Below are 21,643 nucleotides of genomic sequence, written 5' to 3' on the forward strand. Positions count from 1 at the left end.
TATAGTAAAGCTTTTTATGGATTGTGATGAGATCATAATAATGAGACCTAAAAGATGATAACTCTAAACTTAAAAAGTTCCTGGTCTTAGGATTACTAACTGGTAATTAATAATTCGCAAAGATCGGTACATACTATGCTTGCTTCATTATGAAGGATGTCTGTTCTCATAGACATTTGTGTGGTAACACTATAGCTAGTATGTAGGTGCTTATTATAGAATAAGTTCACTGAACATGACTCACACAGCTGAACAACTGATGGAGTTCACTCACGTGTCAGCAGTTGTTCATATAGTGATAGTTGTACAAGTATCATTAGACTTGAGGTCATCATAGTCATCTTGTGTACACTGAAGTATGCTTTGGTTTAGTTCTTAGTCTCAAGGGACAATTATAAGGGCTCTACTAGGTATAGGAATTTGTACACGAATATAGTGTATGATCAATAAAGGATCTACCCCTTCCAGTGAAGGAAGAGAATGTTCAATGCTGAACCACTTACGCTAGTTCAGGAATCTCTGGCCAGAGTGAATGAAATTAGAAAGGAGTTTCTAATTTACATTAAATAGAACTAAGCACAGTGAATGGGAAAGCAAGTGATTAAATAAGATAGGCTTGACACAAGTTCCATGCCTTGTATTTAATCGTGACATTGCAGGGTAGAAGGAATTGATTGTACGGTAACTACTCACTGAATAGGTTCTTGGTATTCTAAGCAATGAATTTGTATTATCCGGATAGTCGCGATATGCTGAGAAGTATCCCTCATGATGTAGAATAAATATGATTAATTAATTAATCATATTTAATGAATTCGAGAATTTATATAAATAATGATAAAATAGCTTTATTATTATTTATTTCTACTACCGGCTTAATATTGAACCTACGGGGTCACACCATAAAAGAGAATGATTTAATGGCGGAGGAATTAAATAATAATGGCTGATAATTATCTATTTATGAAATAAATAATTAATTGGAAAATTTAATAATTGATTAAATGAGATTTAATTGATTATAAATTAATTAAGAAAAGGTTCTTAATATTATTAATTAAGAATTTAATTTTTGGAAATTAAATCAAGTGAGAGAATTATTGCTAAAGAGTTTAGAAAAAGGATTGATAATTAAAAGGTGTTTTAATTATTAGTGAGAATAATAAAGGGTTAATAATAATAATATTTTATGGGAAAATTTTCAGCTGAAAATTTTGCCTATAAATATACTATTATAGACCCTATTTTTGCCTCAATCAAAAAGATTTACAAAACCCTAATTCTCTCCATCTCCTCCTCCTTCATTACATCGTAATCTTGGTGGATACCGGTGGAGTGCTTCACACTTGAGGAGCAGCTGCTAAGGATCTCCGTTCATCATTCGTGGATCACTATTAAAGACCTCCATCTTTCCATTAACGTAAAGCTTCTTAAGGTAAACACACTGAACTACGAATTCAATATTATTTTTTCGCATGGATCCTGCGGAGGGTTTCGGTTTTTTTTAAGATTAAATTTAAGTTTTCGCTGCGTTTATGTGCTAAAAACCCTTCACCGCCTACTACTTGATCAGCTATGAGCTTCTTAGCAAGATTTGCAGAATCAGTAAAAGCATGCAATTTAGTTTCTAATTATGCATTCTTGTTCCTAAGCTCTTCCTCTGTCTCAAGGTGCTTAGTAATCTTAAGATCTAAATATTTATTGGTTTGCTTAAGATTCTCAACACTGACCCTATCTAGAACTAACTTATCATTTTTATCTTTAACTTTTTTAGTTCTACTTTAAGGTCTTCGACATTAAGCAGAGTACATCTTAGTGTAGTACTAATGTTTTATACACTTCTTTTACGGCATCATGTTGCTCAATGCATTCCTTTATATTACATCATGCCTTAAGATAGTGATGAGAAACATCATTTCCATACACTTGGATAGTCTGCCTGAAGGCGACACAATGTTCATTCTCACACAAGTTATCTGGAGGTAAAGCACGAATAGTTGGAAATGTTACCTGAGATGAAGATTCTGCCATCACTGCAAGATTTCCATATTGCTCTTCTTCATCATCATTGTCATCCCAGCTCTTCCCCTCAGCTATGTAAGATTTCACTGGATACTTCCTTGAGCTACCTGAGTCCTTCTTCTGATAAGCTTTGCCTTTATGATTTCCTTGTTGAGACTTTCTGCACTCAGTGGCAAAGTGCCCAACCTCATCACAGTTATAGCATCTTTTAGGTGTTATACCCGAGTCCTTCTTCTTTTTATGATTTGATCATGGATAATATGATATGTTAAGATCAGATTATGTGTTTTAACATGCTTTTATGTGTTGTATGAGCATTGTGGATGGTTATGGCCTTTCGACCTTAGTGTAATGGTTTTGGTTTTGGTTTTAAATACGACTTGCATGTCGTCAATCTTTGTAATCATAAATCTTGAATGTAACTCGAGTTATTCTTGTAAGTTCATTAGACTAGTTTTACTTTCAATCATGTAATGTAATTGAAGACTCAAGAAGGCTATCCAATGGAGGTGATCCAAAGAAGAAGATGAGGCATAAAAGAAGTCTAAAAAAGAAGAAGACTTATGTAATAAGTAGTTGTATTTATTTCCATCACCATATTAGATTGACCTTGATCTTTATCATAAGCTTGATAAAGATCACATAGGATGGGGCCATAACCAAACACATTTACTTTATTGCACCTTAAATTTACTTGTTTATTTAATTTTATATATGAGATATATGCCTATGTTTACCATGCGATGATAGATTTAGGTGAACTTAAATCAATATAAGGCGTGCTCTAGAAAATCTAAAATATGAATCGTTTTTTGCCTTAACAATAAATATTATGAATACAATCATGAGATTCTTGTGTTTATGAAACACGTAATTGAATATGAATTTTCAATGTTGAGAGAAAGGATGATTCTGTCAACAACAGATTTCTATCTGTAAGAAAGGGTTATTAAGTGACGTCTCTTGACAATGCTCCACCCGATCTGGGAATCATCTGATTATCGATTATTGATTTGAAATATTTAATTTAAAAGGAAGAATCTCTTTATAATATGATTATGATTGTAACATAATATAATCCCTCTAAAATTAAATAATATCAAGTAGTAATTGGCCAATGACACAACGGGCTTGTGTCGGTCATAGCCTTCCAACATGGTAGAAAGTGGTTCTTATTTTTAAATCATTGTCGTTTCATGCTACAGCCGAGGGCTTTGATTTCGAAATAAGAAATACTTGTCTATTACATAGAGATGTGTACATTTAATTAGAATCTAAAGGTCGATACGTGCTACAGTCGTGGGCCGTTGGAGACTGATTCAATTGTACGAAATGTTGGGTTAGACTTGACTTAGAATATTGAGTTTGTCGTGCCATAGCCGTGACTCAATTATTCAAGAGGCTAAACTTATATTAGGGAATAACATAAGATGTAATTGACAAGAGTTTTCTGTCTATTGAACATCACATAACGTGTCGTGCCACAGCCAAGGTTGTGTGATGGAATTAGGATCCCTATTCCCACTAGCATTATGAATGCTTAATTTTCACTTAGGGGGTTGAAAAAAAATTAGATAAACTAGTGGGAGACACTTATGAATAAAGACCTGATTCATATAGTGTTTTGAAATGAAATTGAATATTTGCTAAGTGTTGTTATGTGTTTATCATTTACAGATTTACTATATTCGTCATGTCTTCTGCACTATCACTCCGGAGCATACTAGATGCTCACAAGTTGACTGGTCCTAATTTAGCTGTTTATTTTCACTGTAACAAGTTGGGGCACTGGAAGAGGAACTGCAAGGTTTACCTTGCAGAATTGAAGAAGAAGGGTAGTGAGATTACCGCTTCTGATTCAGGCATGTTCATGATCGAAGTTAATATGTCACTAGGTCAAATTTCTACTTGGGTAGTGAGACTACCGCTTCAGGCATGTTCATGATTGAAAAAGATAAGGTGATTCTACGTATGGGCAATGGAGCAAGGGTTGCGGCCATATCTGTAGGATCATTTAGTCTACATATACCTACGGGCAAGACTATTATTTTGAATAATTGTTATTACGTTCCCTCTATTTTGAGGAATATTGTTTCTATTCCTATGTTGGATGTGGATGGTTTTTCATTTATTATTAAGAATAATGAATGTTCTATCCTTAGAGATAATGTTCTTTTTGGACGTGGCATTTTAAATAATGGTCTGTATGTATGTGACGTAAAGCATGATTTACTTCAGATTGAACAAACTAATAAAAGAAAACGAGATGATGAAAATCTGACTTATTTATGGCACTTTAGGCTAGGTCATATTAGTGAAAATAGACTACGGACATTGCATAAGGAAGGGTTACTTGGACCCCTTTGATTTTGAATCATATCCTACATGCGAGTCTTGTCTATTGGGAAAATGACCAAATCTCCATTTAGTGGACATGGAGAGAGGGCTGCAGATTTGCTAGGACTGGTACACACAGATGTATTGGGACCTATGTATACGCAAGCCATGGGTGGATTTTCGTACTTCATTACTTTCATAGATGATAGATATAGATTTGGATATGTGTATTTGATGAAACACAAGTCTGAAGCCTTTGAAAAGTTCAAAGAATATAAACATGAAGTGGAGAAATAAACCAAACACAATATTATAACTCTTCGATCAGATCGAGGTGGTGAATACTTGAATGGAGAGATTCTAGATTATCTCAAAGAAAATGGTATAGTCTCCTAGTGGAATCCTCCATATACTCCACAGTTAAATGGGGTATCTGAAAGGAGAAATCGAACTTTGTTAGACATGGTTCGGTCCATGATGAGCTATGCGAATCTTCCAGTATTCCTATGGGGTTATGCATTGGAAACCTCAGCATATTTACTAAATAAGGTGCCTTTCAAATCTGTTCCTCAAACACCATATGAGATATGGAAAGAAAGGAAACTGAGTCTTAAACACGTTAAGATTTGGGGATGTCCAGCTTATGTCAAGAAAGTTGACCCAGATAAGCTGGAATCTCGATCCGTAAAATGTAATTTTGTGGGATATCCTAAAGAGACTTTGGGGTATTACTTTTGCACCAATCATCGGTTGTCTCCAGACATGCTACCTTCTTGGAAAATGAGTTTATCCTTGAAGGAAACAGTAGGAGCAAAATTGAACTTGATGAAGTTCAAGAAGCACAGACTACTACGGATCAAGTGGAAACACTTATTCAGACTGAACAACCTTATGTGGAACAGCCCATTCGTAGGACAGGGAGAGTGTCTCGCCAACCTGAGAGGTATTATGGCCTTGTCATTGAGAATGACAGTGAGTTGTCAATCATTGATGATGAAGACCCTGTGACCTATAATGAGGCTATGAGTAGTGTTGACTCAGAGAAATGGCATAGTGACATGAAATCCAAAATGTAATCTATGTATACCAACCAAGTATGGACTCTGGTTGAGGCGCCTGAAGGTGTTAAGCTTATTGGGTGTAAGTGGGTATGCAAAAGAAAGATTGGAGCAGATGGCCAGGTGGAGACCTATAAGGCCAGGCTCGTGGAAAAAGGATTCAAACAAAGGCAGGGGATTGACTTTGATGAAACTTTTTCGCCTGTAGCCCTGTTAAAATCAATTCGGATTTTGCTTGCGATTGCTGCTTACTACGACTATGAGATCTGGCAAATGGACGTGAAAAGGGCCTTCCTCAATAGGGAACTTGAGGAGGAAGTGTATATGACACAGCCAGAGGGTTTTCTTTCCAAGGGAAATGAACACCTAGTGTGTAAGCTGCTGCGAACCATATATGGTTTAAGGCAAGCTTCTCGTAGATGGAACATCCGTTTTGATGAGACAATCAAAGAGTTTGGTTTTATCAAAAACATAGATGAACCATGTGTCTACAAGAAGGTTAGTGGGAGCACGGTAACATTTCTTGTATTATATTAGGATGACATACTTCTTATAGGAAATGATATACCGATGCTACAATCAGTCAAAGTATGGCTATCAAAAAACTTCACCATGAAGGACTTGGGAGAAGCATCCTACATTCTCGGTATGAAGATCTATAGAGATAGATCTAGAAGAATGATAGGTCTTACCCAGGGTACATACATCCAGAAAGTGCTTAAAAGGTTTAGCATGGAAAACTCCAAAAGAGGACTCATACCGATGAGCCATGGAGTGTCCCTTTCCGAAAAAAATGTCTCCTAAGACACCTGAGGAAAGAGAGCGTATGAGTAAGATTCCTTATGCTTCAGCAATAGGATCTATAATGTACGCGATGTTGTGTACAAGGCCTGATGTTGCTTATTCAATTAGTTTGACGAGCCAATATCAGATCAATCCAGGTGAGGACCACTGGAAAGCAGTGAAAAACATCCTTAAGTACTTGCGAAGGACTCAGGACATTTTTCTTGTTTTTGGTGGTGAATCTGAGTTGAAAATAGAGGAGATGTCAACATCGAGAGAGTTGACACACATAACAACGTAGCAGACCCACTCACAAAGCCACTTTCTCAGAGTCACTTTGATCGTCATAAAGACAAATGGGTATTAGATACCAGAGTGATTGGCTTTAGTACAAGTGGGAGATTGAAAGAGATATGTCCTAAGTCCAATCATGTATGAGGATTTAGGAATAACTTTTATGTAATCTGTTTTGATTTCATTGATTTTAATAAAAGACTTATTTTGTTTTTATTGCGGGCTCTATCAATTTAAATGTTTAAATAAGATATACTACAGTTTAGAGTAAAGCTTTTTATGGATTGTGATGAGATCATAATATTGAGACCTAAAAGATGATAACTCTAAACTTAAATAGTTCCTGGTCGTAGGATTACTAAATGGTAATTAATAATCCGCAAAGATCGGTACATACTATGTTTGCTTCATTATGAAGGATGTCTATTCTCATAGACATTTGTGTGGTGACACTATAGCTAGTATGTAGGTGCTTATTATAGAATAAGTTCACCGAACATGACTCACACAGCTGAACAACTGATGGAGTTCACTCACGTGTCAGCAGTTGTTCACATAGTGATAGTTGTACAAGTATCCTTAGACTTGAGGTCATCATAGTCATCTTGTGTACACTGAAGTATGCTTTGGTTTAGTTCTTAGTCTCAAGGGACAATTATAAGGGATCTACTGGGTATAGGAATTTGTACACGAAGATAGTGTATGATCAATAAAGGATCTAACCCTTCCAGTGAAGGAAGAGAATGTTCAATGCTAATCCACTTATGCTAGTTCAGGAATCTCTGGCCAGAGTGAATGAAATTAGAAAGGAGTTTCTAATTTACATTAAATAGAACTAAGCATAGTGAATGGGAAAGCAAATGATTAAATAAGATAGGCTTGACACAAGTTCCATGCCTTGTATTTAATCGTGACATTGCAGGGTAGAAAGAATTGATTGTACGGTAACTACTCACTGAATAGGTTCTTGGTATTCTAAGCAGTGAATTCGTATTATCCGGATAGTCGCGATATGCTGAGAAGTATCCCTCACGATGTAGAATAAATATGATTAATTAATTAATCATATTTAATGAATTAGAGAATTTATATAAATAATGATAAAATAGTTTTATTATTATTTATTTCTACTACCGGCTTAATATTGAACCTACGCGGTCACACCATAAAAGAGAATGATTTAATGGTGGAGGAATTAATTAATAATGGCTGATAATTATTTATTTGTGAAATAAATAATTAATTGTAAAATTGAATAATTGATTAAATAAGATTTAATTGATTATAAATTAATTAAGAAAAGGTTCTTAATATTATTAATTAAGAATTTAATTTTTGTAAATTAAATCAAGTGAGAGAATTATTTCTAAAGAGTTTGGAAAAAGGATTAATAATTAAAAGGTGTTTTAATTATTAGTGAGAATAATAAAGGGTTAATAATAATAATATTTTATGGGAAAATTTTCAGCTGAAAATTTTGCTTATAAATATACTATTATAGACCCTATTTTTGCCTCAACAAAAAAGATTTACAAAACCCTAATTCTCTCCATCTCCTCCTCCTTCATTACATAGTTTTCTTGGTGGATACCGGTGGAGTGCTTCACACTTGAGGAGCAGCTGCTAAGGATCTCCGTTCATCATTCTTGGATCGCTATTAAAGACCTCCATCTTTCCATTAACGTAAAGCTTCTTAAGGTAAACACACTGAACTACGAATTAAATATTATTTTTTCGCTTGGATTCTGTGGAGGGTTTCGGTTTTTTTTTAAGATTAAATTTACGTTTTCGCTGCGTTTATGTGCTAAAAACCCTTCACCACCTACTACTTGATCAGCTATGAGCTTTTTAGCAAGATTTGCAGAATCAGTAAAAGCATGCAATTTATTTTCTAATTCTGCATTCTTGTTCCTAAGCTCTTCCTCTGTCTCAAGGTGCTTAGTAATCTTAAGCTCTAAATATTTATTTGTTTGCTTAAGATTCTCAACGCTGACCCTATCTAGAACTAACTTAACATTTTCATCTTTAACTTTGTTTAGTTCTACTTTAAGGTCTTCGACATCAAGCAGAGTACATCTTAGTGTAGTACTAATGTTTCTATACACTTCTTTTACGGCATCATGTTGCTCAATGCATTCCTTTGTATTACATCATGCCTTAAGATAGTGATGAGAAACAACATTTCCATACACTAGAACTGTCTGCCTGAAGGCGACACAATGTTCATTCTCACACAAGTTATTTGGAGGTAAAGCACGAATAGTTGAAAATGTTACCTGAGATGAAGATTCTGCCATCAATGCAAGATTTCCATATTGCTCTTCTTCATCATCAGTGTCATCCCAGCTCTTCCCCTCAGCTATGTAAGATTTCACTAGATACTTCCTTGAGCTACCTGAGTCCTTCTTCTGATAAGCTTTGCCTTTATCATTTCCTTGCTGAGACTTTCTGCACTCAGTGGCATAGTGCCCAACCTCATCATAGTTATAGCATCTGAACTTACTTCTATCAACCATCCCTGCCTTGTAACCTGATCCAGAAGATGAACTTGACCTCTAACCTCGGTTGCTGCTTCCAGAACCCATAAAGCCTTGCTTTCTTCTAAACCTGATGTTACTGAACATCCCAGCTAAGTTGGCCATAGTAGGATCTTCCATACTTTGCAGCTCCTCAGTGGTGTAGTAATCCCTAGAGAGGTTTCCATAATCCATCTCAGCTTCAAAGAGCATTTCAGCTTTAGACTTAGGTTTTTCAGCAGTAATGTCAAGCTCTTTGCTTCCACTGGCTACAAGAGCAGTTGTCTTGAGTAGTTCAGTATTCTTGCTATCAACTGTTCCTCCACCATAGATAATTTTCCTTTGTTCCTGCTCCATTTCATGAGTTTTCAGCTTACCATACAACTTCTCAAGTGTCATGGTTTCGATGTCAACACGCTCACGAACAGATGAAGCCTTGTTCTCTAGATGGTGAGGTAAGACAAGCATAAACTTCCTGTTGATTTCTCTCTGAGGATAAGTCTTACCATGAATACTTAATTCGTTTAACAGCTTGTTCAGTCTTTCAAAGACTTGAGTAATACTTTCTCCAGGCAAGGACTTAGAGGCCTCATATTGTGAAGTCAAGATATCCAATTGATTCTGCCTGGCATCTTCAGTTCCTTCCATAAGCAGTTCTATACTTTCCCACATGTGCTTTGCACTCTCACAGACCATAATTTGGTGACCCATATCATCATCCATCGAATCCACCAAAATAAGCTGCAAGCCTTCATCCAGAGCTATCAGTTCTTTATCACGTGCACTCCATTCAGCTTCGGGACATGACATTCTCATATTAGGCAACTCCGGATGATCCTTCATTGGCATATATCTTCCTTCTCTCAATACTCTCATATACTCTGGATTCGATGCTCGAATATACAAAAGCATTTTCATTTTCCATAGATTATATCTTGATTTATCAAACTGAGGAACCTTGATACTACTAACTTTCTGAGAACTCATCTTTTTAGATCTGAAATTTTTTTGCAATAAACCGTCTCAAAATACGATAACCCAGTTAGTCAACAATACCAAACCAATCAAGTCAAAACCAACAAACCCAAATCAGATCTACACACCGAAAGCACTCCCAGACTTCGTACAACCAAAATCAACAACAAAACTTGCTAATCTAACATATTAGATCTTTATATCGATCAACAAGCTCTGATACCAATTGTTAGGTCCAAATATACATAAAGAAGGGGGGTGAATGTATGTTTTTCATTTTTCATTAATTAATTGCAGCGGGAAATAAACCTCGAAAATGAAATAAACAAACACTAAGAGATTCACGGAATAATTCTTTTTATTAAGAAATTAAACCGTAAAGGTTTACTTAAAACTCCGAATATAAATAATTCGAAGCAACAAATATAGAGAGAACCAAAATAATAGCAATCAATTTGGGGTTCTATCTATCACTCTAAAAATTCAAAGCTTCTAACAAAAGATTTTAAATACAATCAAGAGAGCTTTAAATAATGAGTGTTACAAGTTTGTAAGGCTTTAATGGTGTGAAATAAATTGGGCAGCACTTCTCTCATTAATTTTAATAAATGAAATCAACCCACTCTAAAAGAAAAAATTTGCAGAGCTTTAATGGTGTTTTGCTGAGAAGTGTCGAAAACAAATCTGCTGAAAATTGGTTTTTGTAGTTGTAGAATTGTAGGAGAGATAAAGAAACTATGTGGCTCAATAATATCCAAGTATTTTGAATTTGAACAGCTGCACTTTATTTCTGTGGCGATCAGGGGTGAGAGAGCAGCACTTGAATATTTTTCTAAATCTGTCTGGCGATCACATGCACATGTATACACAGGAGAATGACAAACAAGTCGCCATAGAGTTACAGAATTCAGCCGCCTTTTGCTTTGACAATTCAGCCGCCTTTTGCTTTGACAGGTTAATTCACCTGTGGCGACATTTTTGTCTGTGGCGACATTTTTGTCTGTGGCAACACCTTTAAGTGCTTTGTTGTTTGAACTTGTATTTGTACAAAACAAAACAAACACATAAACTGGCTCCCTTTTTATTACTGAATACTCCAATATGCAGGTACAGGTACATGCATTTCTTTGTCGTTCAAGGAAGGACAGCAGCCGGGGAGTTGCTTTGGTACACGCGCAGGAGCTCAAGAGAAAGTCGCCACAAGTGCGCGCCACGCTCGAGTAGCTCAGGTAGGAGGCAGAACAAGAAAAACCAGGCCAATTTGCACAATTTTATTTCTTATCCAGGGGACCCACCATGTGGCTGGCTAACAGAGAACAACAACAATACTTTTGTTGTTGTTTTGAATTTGATTTATTTGAACATCAAGTAAACAGACCGAGCTCATGTTACACTTGTTTTGCATTCTCTTGAAACAATAAAATTAGTGCACCCATGCATGCAAAGGTTTAACTGTAATTTTCAGGATTAAATTAAAAATAAATATCTTGATTTTTAATTTAACTAAATAAATAAATGCAGTTTAATTTCATTTATTTATTTAATTAAAAATCAAACCTCAATTTTTATTTTTCTAAAATTAAAAGTTGATATTAAATTAAATAAATAATTATTTTGAGATTCATTTATTCATTTAATAAAAATCAATTTTTAATTTATTTATTTTAAGATCAATTGTGATATAGTATTAAATAATTAAATGAATGAATTTCCATTTATTCATTTAATAAGAAATCAGTCCTTGATTACAAAAATTCTCGGGTTGTACTCCTCTGTATCTGCAGGCCTTCTAATCTCCGGGATTTTGTACCTCAACATATTTCCAGACTCCTCGAGTACAAAAACCGACTTAACGGTGTTCCCAAAAATAATACTATGTTTTCTTTCACGGATCAATGACGTCTCGTGCACGGGTCTGGTTCACAGACGACTAGTTCCACTCTCAGGCCTTCGTATTATACCCGTACAAACCACTTTTAAGTTTTCTACCAAATATAAGCAACTTCACTAGGAATCCTTAAGGTTTTCACACTGATTCTGACAACTACTTCGAATGACTCCAACCTTATTACTCCGATGCCTGAACATATTAATGAACTTCATACGGATCGTTGTTGATGTCTTCTTCACTACAGCTAACAAAACCTTTTGTGCATATACCCAATATCCAATATGTACTTATGTTGAGTTATCCAAACCAGCATTGTTGAAATAAACATACAGCTTCAATCTTGCTCAACAGCTATATTTCCCAGCACAATAATGAACAGTGTGAAAAAACTGTACAAAACTTATTATTGAATCTGTGTACGGATATATATTTAATTAAAGTAGTTTTCTTGGTGATACACACGTCTTTTCAAAACAATGCTTTTGATTGACTTATTAGTCTACAAATACCTTAATGCTAAACCCATCACCTAGGCTCAGGTTACGGTATTGCATCTCAACTCCATTTTGAAGATTAGGACATTTACCGGAGCCACCATATACGATGATCAGTCGTATTACGGAAATCTGTAACCTTTTCTACTAGTACAAGGACGACACCTTCGTATCCTGGTTATCACTCAGGCCGCATACGGGCTATGTGTCCCATTTTGGGTATACACACACTTCACAGGTTCCTGAGTACACATAGTACTTTCGCCTGCGGTACCTTTGGTAGTCTCCCTAGTACTTGTAGTACTAGAGTCTACCCCTCCCAATCCTTTTAAAAAATCCTAGCATAAAATTGGAATTCAAACTATATCGAAGTTCTCCAAGCATTCTGCTTGTTAATAGGCACAACTCATCTCATATATGTATATATGTACTTCTGAGAAGTTTCGGAGGAAGTACTAAGATAATGTGAGTTGGTCGTTGTCAACAAATAAATATTTAAGAGGGAGTTTCTTCTAACACTATAGTCAAAATATTAAAATACACCGAGGTAATATTTTTCGACGATCCGAAAGTATTAAAATAATTTTCAAAAACTCAGAAAATATTTCAAAATAGGTATGATTTTTAAATCATAATAAATTATTTAATAAATATTAAATAATTAAATAATTATAAAATAATTAAAACTCTAATAATTCTATTTTAAAAAAATATTTGAATATTCCTCAACTAATTTATGTCTAAGTAATTAAATTAGTCTTTAATTTAATATTAAATAATTGAAATTATTAATAAAGTAATCATTGGAGAGTACTTCTCCTTTTAAATAAATATTTGAATTAATACTCATCGTTCGGATAATTAAATATAGTTGAGGGAAAACGATCTTTGAAAATGGTTTTTAAATAATTTCGAGGTATTTAATACTTCGTAAAAGGACATCGAGTCCCTTGGAATAAAATAATTACAGACTTTAATCGTCCAAAATATCTCCCGAATGTTTTTCGGATTTCAATTAATACAAGCCGATCGACTCTCGGTCTATAAATTTTCCTCACGCTATCCACTAGAGTTAACATATAATACGATAAATACATTGTATTTCCAATCAATATCGATACGTAAAACTCATAATTTGCAATCATGGCAAACATGGCATTTATACATAAATGCAGTAAATCATTTTCCACAACACAACAGTATACTGAGTCGGGTTGTAAACTTTCATGGGGGTTTTGAGGTGGAGGGTGCTCTCGAGTTTGTTCGATAACCTAAAATTAAGAACATTATCATTCCGTTAGTCATTAATCGTATTTATCGTTGTTTGTTAAATACACAACATTTATAATCAAATAACACGACTCACTCTACTCTCAATATTTTAATAAAGTACGAATAGTTATTAACTTCCTTTTTAAATTCACAATTCTTTTTGTCCATTATTCTCATTTTCTTTCACCACTCGGCTCCTCTCGCGATTTTTAAGGAATTCTACTCGCGCGACCTCGACTACGATATTTTTATAAAATTGAAAAATTAATATTTTCACTTGACATTTTTATGGAAGTTTGTATACTATATTTCTTACTCTTTGTAAAATTTTCATGACTTTAGAATAATTTTAATCTAATCTTTGATACTTCTAAAATTCATAATTTGTAGCAGTTTTTGTCGCGTAAATTGTTTTCACTAAAATGGACTTAACTTTTGAACCGTGAATCGAAATCAAGCGATTCAAGCGCCTAAATGATATTTTAAAAATGATATATCATTATATGTTCTTATGTATCAATAAAACACAATTTATACATTCTATAACTTTGCATAAAACTAAGCGTTGTGATTCGAGTGTTATAACGGCGTTATGTTAACGATCTGTGGTTCATTTTAGTACTAAATCACAAACTAACAAATGACAACCAACAATACAACATCTTCGACTTAATAAACCAAAGAAAATTAAGTTATTGAGGTCATAACATCATCCTTGTCATTCAACATACTAACAATCTCTAAATCATCAAATCAACCACTAAAACTTTACTTTTATCTAAGATCCATGGTTTTCTTGAAAGTTAAAACTTAACCAAAGTTTGAAAGAAGGTTATACCTTTCTTGGTTTCTTGGTAGGTTCTCTTCTTGATGGATGATGCTGGGTGTATCCTTGGTGTTCTTAAGAAGCCTAAATCTTTCCAAGAAAATCAAAAAAATACTTGAAGTTACTATTTGGAACTATTTATCATCACTTTCATCATTTTATTTACCTAAATAAACCTCAATAAAAATCTATGAAAGAATTGTCTTACCTTAATTTGATGATGAGGAAGCTTGGTGTTAGGAATATGTTGTGAACTTGATGATAAGTTAAACAAAACACCTTAGTAGATTTAACTTAGTGAATTTTGTAGCTCTCGACGGATGTTCTAATATAGTCTTGACGGATGAACTTTATAGTCCTGACGGATGACAATTTGACATCCATCGAGAGTGTAGCTTATGTAACAAATAAGTATTGTAGCACATTTCTGCAAACAACATGTTTTAGTCTAGTAGATTGTGTAGAATTCTCTAAGTCATGTTGACTACTAGATTGATATGCAGAATAAGTTGGCTAATTGTATATATGAGATGTCTTGTAAATCTGTATAAGTGATAGATTCAAGTAACAGATAGACTCCCGACGGATGATCTACAAGGCTCCCGAAGGATGATCAACATATTCCTGACGGATTTTCAACATAATCCTGACGGAAGATCATATTCAAAATAGTTGTTGATAATGACCACACAATCACATGCGTCGGGTATTCGCAAAAGGAATGTGGCAACCTGTTAAGCAGGATTTTGAGAACAAAGAAGCATTACCATTTTCATGCAAATATGAAGATATTCAAAGATGTTGGATAGAGTAATGTTGCAGCATGATATTAGACTAGATTTATTTTGTTTTAATGTCTTCTCTTACTGTCATGTAACTTGGTGATATATAAATCAAGTGTAGCAAGTAGAACAACTAACTAAGCAAGCACATTTTTCAGAGAGATAGATAAAGTTGTACTTGTTTAGAATTTCTCTGTAGTTTATTTGTTCACTTGTAAAGTAGCTGTGTGCTATTCAAAGTATCACAGAGTTCTCAGTCTGATATATATATATATATATATATATATATATATATATATATCTGGTGGATACTTTCAAATCCACCAGAAAGTTTTAAAGCTTGTATTTTATTACTTAGTGTTTTGATTTCTATTACTTCTTCATTCCGCATTACAACAAATCAAACAATGTTATATATATATATATTAAATTAGAACATTTTTAAAAATCTCAAAAGTAGCCAGAATTACATTCAACCCCCCTTCTGTAATTCTTGTTGTATTGTTAGGGAATAACAATTGGTATCAGAGCAAGCTCTTGAAGTACAAGAGTGTAAAGATCACAATCAACAAGATGAACAAAAAGGATGTTGGAGTTAAAATTCCATTTCTGGATAAAGACAACTATGAGAGCTGCTACAGGGAATGAACCATCAGTTCCAAAACCTAGGCATGAATGGTCTGATCCAGACATTGAACAAGTCAGGAAAGATAAGAAGGCCATGAACATACTATTTAATGGTGTTGATGGTGATATATTTGATAACATCATTAACTGTAAACAACCAAAGAGGTTTAGGACACAAAACAGATTATTTGTGATGGTACTGAGCAAGTAAGGGGGAAATTCAAGAAAATCTAGCCTCAAGTTCCTTAGATCTCTCCCAAAGGAGTGGAAGCCAATGAGAGTCTCATTGAGAAATTCATAAGATTACAAGGAGTTCACCTTGGAGAGGCTATATGGCATCCTGAAAACCTATGAGCTTGAAATAGAACAAGATGAAAAGATGGAGAAAGGAAGAAAGAAGGGAGGATCCATTGCACTAGTTGCTGAACTAGAGAAGGAGAAAGAGGTGAAGGTGGAAGTTGTTGAATCTACATCAAGGGTCTGTGAAAGCAAGGGTAAAGGGCTGATAGCTGAAAATGAAGAACAGTTGAGCCAAGATGACATGGATGATATTGATTAGCATCTAGCATTGTTATCCATGAGATTTTCCAAGCTCAAATTCAAGAAGAATTTTGGAGCAGCCAAGCCAAACAGAAACATGGTTGATAAGTCAAAATTTAAATGTTTCAAATGAGGCTTGGCAGGTCATTTTGCTAGTGAGTGTAGAAAGTCTGATTCCAGCAAAAAGAAGTTTGAGCCTACTTTAAGTTGCTTAAGCAAAAGGAAAGGGCTTTCATCACACAGGAGAATGATTGGGCTGCAGATGGACTGGATGAAGATGAAGATATCAACTATGTCAATCTAGCCCTAATGGCCAAGTCAGATGAAACAGAAACAAGTTCATCAAGCAATCAGGTAATCACAACCAATCTAGCTCATTTTTCTAAAGCTGAGTGCAATGATGCAATAAATGACATGTCTATTGAATTATATCACCTGCGTGTTACACTTAAGTCCCTCAACAAGTAAAATGCTAAAATTAAAGAAAACAATTTGTTTTTAAGTGAGAGGAATAATGTGCTAGAGTCTCAATTTATTGAATTTGAAAAATTGAAATTAGAATGCAAGGTTGCTAAGGATGAACTTACAGAATCCTTAAAGAAAGAGGAGATTTAAGAAAGCAACTTGAACGAGAACATGAAGTAAATAAAGCATGGAAATCATCTAGAGATGTTCATGCTCAAATTACTAAAGTTCAAGGTATAGAATCCTTTAGAAAAAGAGCAAAGAGAAGCTTGATTCCAATCTGGTTGAAGGACTCTTTACAGATGTGGACTCGACGGATGATGAAAATTATCCATCGGATAATCAAAAGGATTATCCGTCAAGAGACAAGGAGCCACATCTGTCGGCTGTGAGCTAAGTTAGTTAAATTAAATGTGAAATATGGATCAGTTTCTAAAAACATTTTCCAGGAAAATCAAGGCAAGTTAGAAAAGAAAAGAAAGTTAATGTTGGTCATATGTCTATCAAGCAATTGAATGACAAACTGGAAAAGATTGAGGTTAAAACAGAAGCTAAAAGGAAAAACAATAGAAATGGAAAGGTAGGGATTATCAAACATAACAACTACACACTTGATAAATATGCACCAAGAAAAATCTTTGTTAAGTGTGGTAGTGTTAATCACTTGTCTGTTAATTGTAAGATTTCTATGCCTACTCTCATGTCTGCACCTTTTTCTTTTTCTAACATGGCTGCCATGTCTGCAATGCCTATGAATGCTATGCCTGCTCAAAATATGAATGCACAATTTGCTAATATGCCATTTGCACCTAACCTTATTATGCTGCATTTAGTATGCCTCAAATGCCATTTAGCATACCTTACCGGAATAACATATTTGCAAATAGCATGCCTTTGCATGTAAACCAAAATTTGTATGATAATTCTATTTCAATGACTGGTTTCAAAGGTCCAACTCAAATGACTAAGTATGAATCTGAGATCCCTAAATCAAATGAGGTCAAATCTAAGAAAACAAAGAAAAAGGCTAACAAGGCAGGACCCAAGGAAACTTGGGTACCAAAATCAACTTGATTTGGTTTTGATTGTGCAGGGAAATAGAAAGAATCTTTAGTATCTAGACAGTGGTTGCTCAAGGCACATGACTGGAGATTCTACCATGCTCACTGAGTTCATGGAAAGAGTTGGCCCAAGTATCACTTTTGGAGATGACAGCAAGGGTTATACTGTAGGATATGGCTTGATTTCAAAGGATAATATCATCACTAAAGAGGTTGCCCTAGTGGATGGACTCAAGCATAATTTGTTGAGTATCGGCCAACTTTGTGATAAGGGCAACTCAGTCACTTTCAATTTAGAAGCCTGTGGTGTGACCAATAAAAAGAGCAATAAAGTGGTTCTCACTAGAGTGAGAAAATGAAATATGTACTGTAACACCCCCAGATCCGGGGTCGGGGATCCGGGTCATCACGAGTTCCATCTCCCTTAATAATACTTAATCTTAACAATCAACCAACTGCTGCGTACTGTGACCCCACAATATACACACACACCACAAGTTATAGTCCCAGAGATACTACCAAAAAAATAACACAAGTCATTTTATTCCACAATTATAAGCCATTACACCTCAAAAGGGTTTCTGAATAAATTTACATTTCTTTGCTATTATTACAATTCATATTATACATAAGTCTGGTTCATCAATAGTTGAAAACCTAGCCTATTGGTAGCTCCTACCTCATCTACGGCGGCATCAATGCTTCCGGAAAACTGCGGAACATTTTCTAACCGCTTGCGAATTGGAAGCTTGGTCTTGTTCATCTTTTCTATCTGTTGTTGTGTGATGAAAGAAGAAAGTAAGGGTGAGCAACAAGCCCACCAAAATAATGTGTATAATTATTAACAATATATGAGCATTCTCATAGTACTCAAGAAAGTCTTGGTCAAGAAGAAATGAACCAAGTCTGATATCTTAACATGACCAAGTCGCAAAATATTCAGTATATATATATATATATATACTTTTCATAATATTTGAAATCCTCTGACATGTATAACATCCACAGAGTTCCAGTTTATAACTTTATAAAAATATCGTTGCAAGGTGATCTCATATATCTAACCTTGTCTCAACGTTTTTCTGAAACCTTTGTCATTCATAAGACAATCATTAACTAGATATAAGTTTAAAAGATGAAGCTACAAGATACTGCAATATACTTAAATCTTTTCCGAATACTACTTGAACTACCACCGTTCAATGTATAAATAGTTCATCCCATAGATTAAGCTACATGACAAAACTTGTATAAAATCAATCTTTAAAATATCATCAAAATAAAATGAAGTTATGAGATACTTCATTTGATGCAAACATCATTTTGAAAACTTGACCCTGCCAACACTCAACAATCGCCCAACCGTAGCCTTTCTATCGAAGTGCTCTGGGTAGTGTTGCAGAAATATCCAATTGGATGATGAACTCATTACGGGAGTTTGTTGCGCCAGGAAGACCACTTACGATGATCAGTCGCAGTAGTACAACCCCACCATTTTCTACAGGTAGAGGAGAACCTGTCGGATTTACTTGTCAACCGAACACTGGACTCCTAAGGAATGGACCGTTTTAGCGGAACTTCCAGGCCATTTGGGCCAATATAATTAGGCTGGGCCGGTGCCACTCGACCACTTACGCCACTCCTAGTTCAGATGAAATCCATGACTCTGAAACGTAAAGCTCGTCCCCACTTTCCCCAAGTAGAAACTTGTTGATACAGCTCCACCAAGAAGTCGTATCTAGTTGGAAAGGAAAACTCACCGATATATCCCAGGCGATGCCTGTTAATGGATTAACTTGTTCCAAGAATTTTACTTCCCGAGTATTGGGTAAGTAATCAAAACTCTTTTATCATAATAGCAACCTGGTTGCGAATATAAAACACACCACAGAGCCGGATCCCTCAGGTTTTGAGCGAATATTTAAATCCCCTTTGAAAGGAAGATCTTAAATATAAGAATGAGTTTTGGGATCCGCTCTAACTTTTAAAATCATTTTGAAGACTCGCAAAACATTTTTAAGAATGTTTGGAGTGATGCTGATTTACTAAAATAAATCAGTCCCAATATATTAGAAAATATCTGAATATTATTATTTAAATAATATTCCCATAAAGAATAATCTTTATAAAAATAATTGAAGTAGAAGTTGTAAAACTTATACTTGAAATGAATATTAAATAACCAAAGATATACTTATACGAAAGTAATATCTTTATTTGAATAATCAAAAGTGAGTTTGATCATTGACACATTATTTCTTAATAAAATAAAGAATAATAATTAGCAATTAATCGGAGTCATAAGTCCTCGAATGAATATTCAAAATAATATTCATTAATAAAATAAACGGGGTCATAAGCCCTCGAATGAATATTCAAAATAATATTCATTAATAAAATAAACTTATCGAATAAACCTTATTTGATTCATAGTTTTAAAAACTATTCATATATATATATAAATATATATATAATATACTCGGGAGCATCGACTCCCGGTTTTAGAAAAATATTCTCCTTTGGGTCCCCTATACTAAGGGTATATGCAAATTACCGCTTATCTCTAGCATAAGTTTTATCAACTGAATCAACAGATATATGTATCAAGAATACGAAACAGGCATGCATATATACCATATCACATGCTACAATATATCGCAAAAATTTGCTAATTAACCATCATGCATCTATCACAAGATAATGCATATACAAATGTATACATCACAACAACAGTATAACGGGTAGAAAACTTGCCTGAGTGCTCCCGGATAGACTTAAGCTTAGAGTAGGTCCGATAACCTATGAACAACAACATAAGTCGGAATTAAACCCCGGTCGCTTAAGAAACTAGACTTTAACCATTTAGAGTCCTAACGTTCGCTTTCGCGCTTAACGATTCACTTAAGTCGCTCGAGTACCCTCGGCTCCACCATTTTTAATAAATTAACCATTAAGAGTTTTAAGGCGATTCTTTCGCGAATACCTTACCAACTGCCTAATCCACTTAAAATAATTGTTTCATATCCCATTTAGTCATTTAAAGTCCTTAACCAAGGTTTCAAAGTAAGGTAAGGGGTAACGGTTCGTTCGCGAAACGCCGTTACTTAAAACGGTCATTTCTCCTAAATCGTACATCGGAATCAAACGAACTACATATCAAAACGAAGCTCGTAACATGAACTATCTAATCATGGCAATGGTCAAAACCTAGCAGTGAGTTCACGGGTCCTAATGTTAAGAACAAAAACAGTCTAAAGTAAATCAGACATTACGATGGCTATATTTACGCGATTACCCAAATTTATACCACTCCAAATCAACCCACAATCAACCCACAATCACAACCCAATCAAAACTCCATCCATACTTCACCATAACAGCCTCAACAACTCAACATTATCAATTTATACTATTCTCAAACATGAATTTAAACTATACTTAAGTTCATTAATCAATACTCCAAGAATTACAACTCCAAAACATTACAACACTAACTATCCTCTACATTCACAACAAACAAGCATCTCATGAACTATAACAACATAACTAAACCTAATACTCAAGTAAAGTTAGGGTTTGGAGGGGTGATACCTTCCTTGGAGAGTGGAGAATCAAGTAACTAGCTTGGAATCACCCTTAAAAGTCCTTATCCAAGCTTAATCTAAACAAAAACTCAAGAACAAAAATTTTAGTTCTTGAA

Source organism: Apium graveolens, chromosome 1, assembly GCF_009905375.1.
Source record: "Apium graveolens cultivar Ventura chromosome 1, ASM990537v1, whole genome shotgun sequence".
In the NCBI taxonomy this organism is placed as follows: domain Eukaryota; kingdom Viridiplantae; phylum Streptophyta; class Magnoliopsida; order Apiales; family Apiaceae; genus Apium; species Apium graveolens.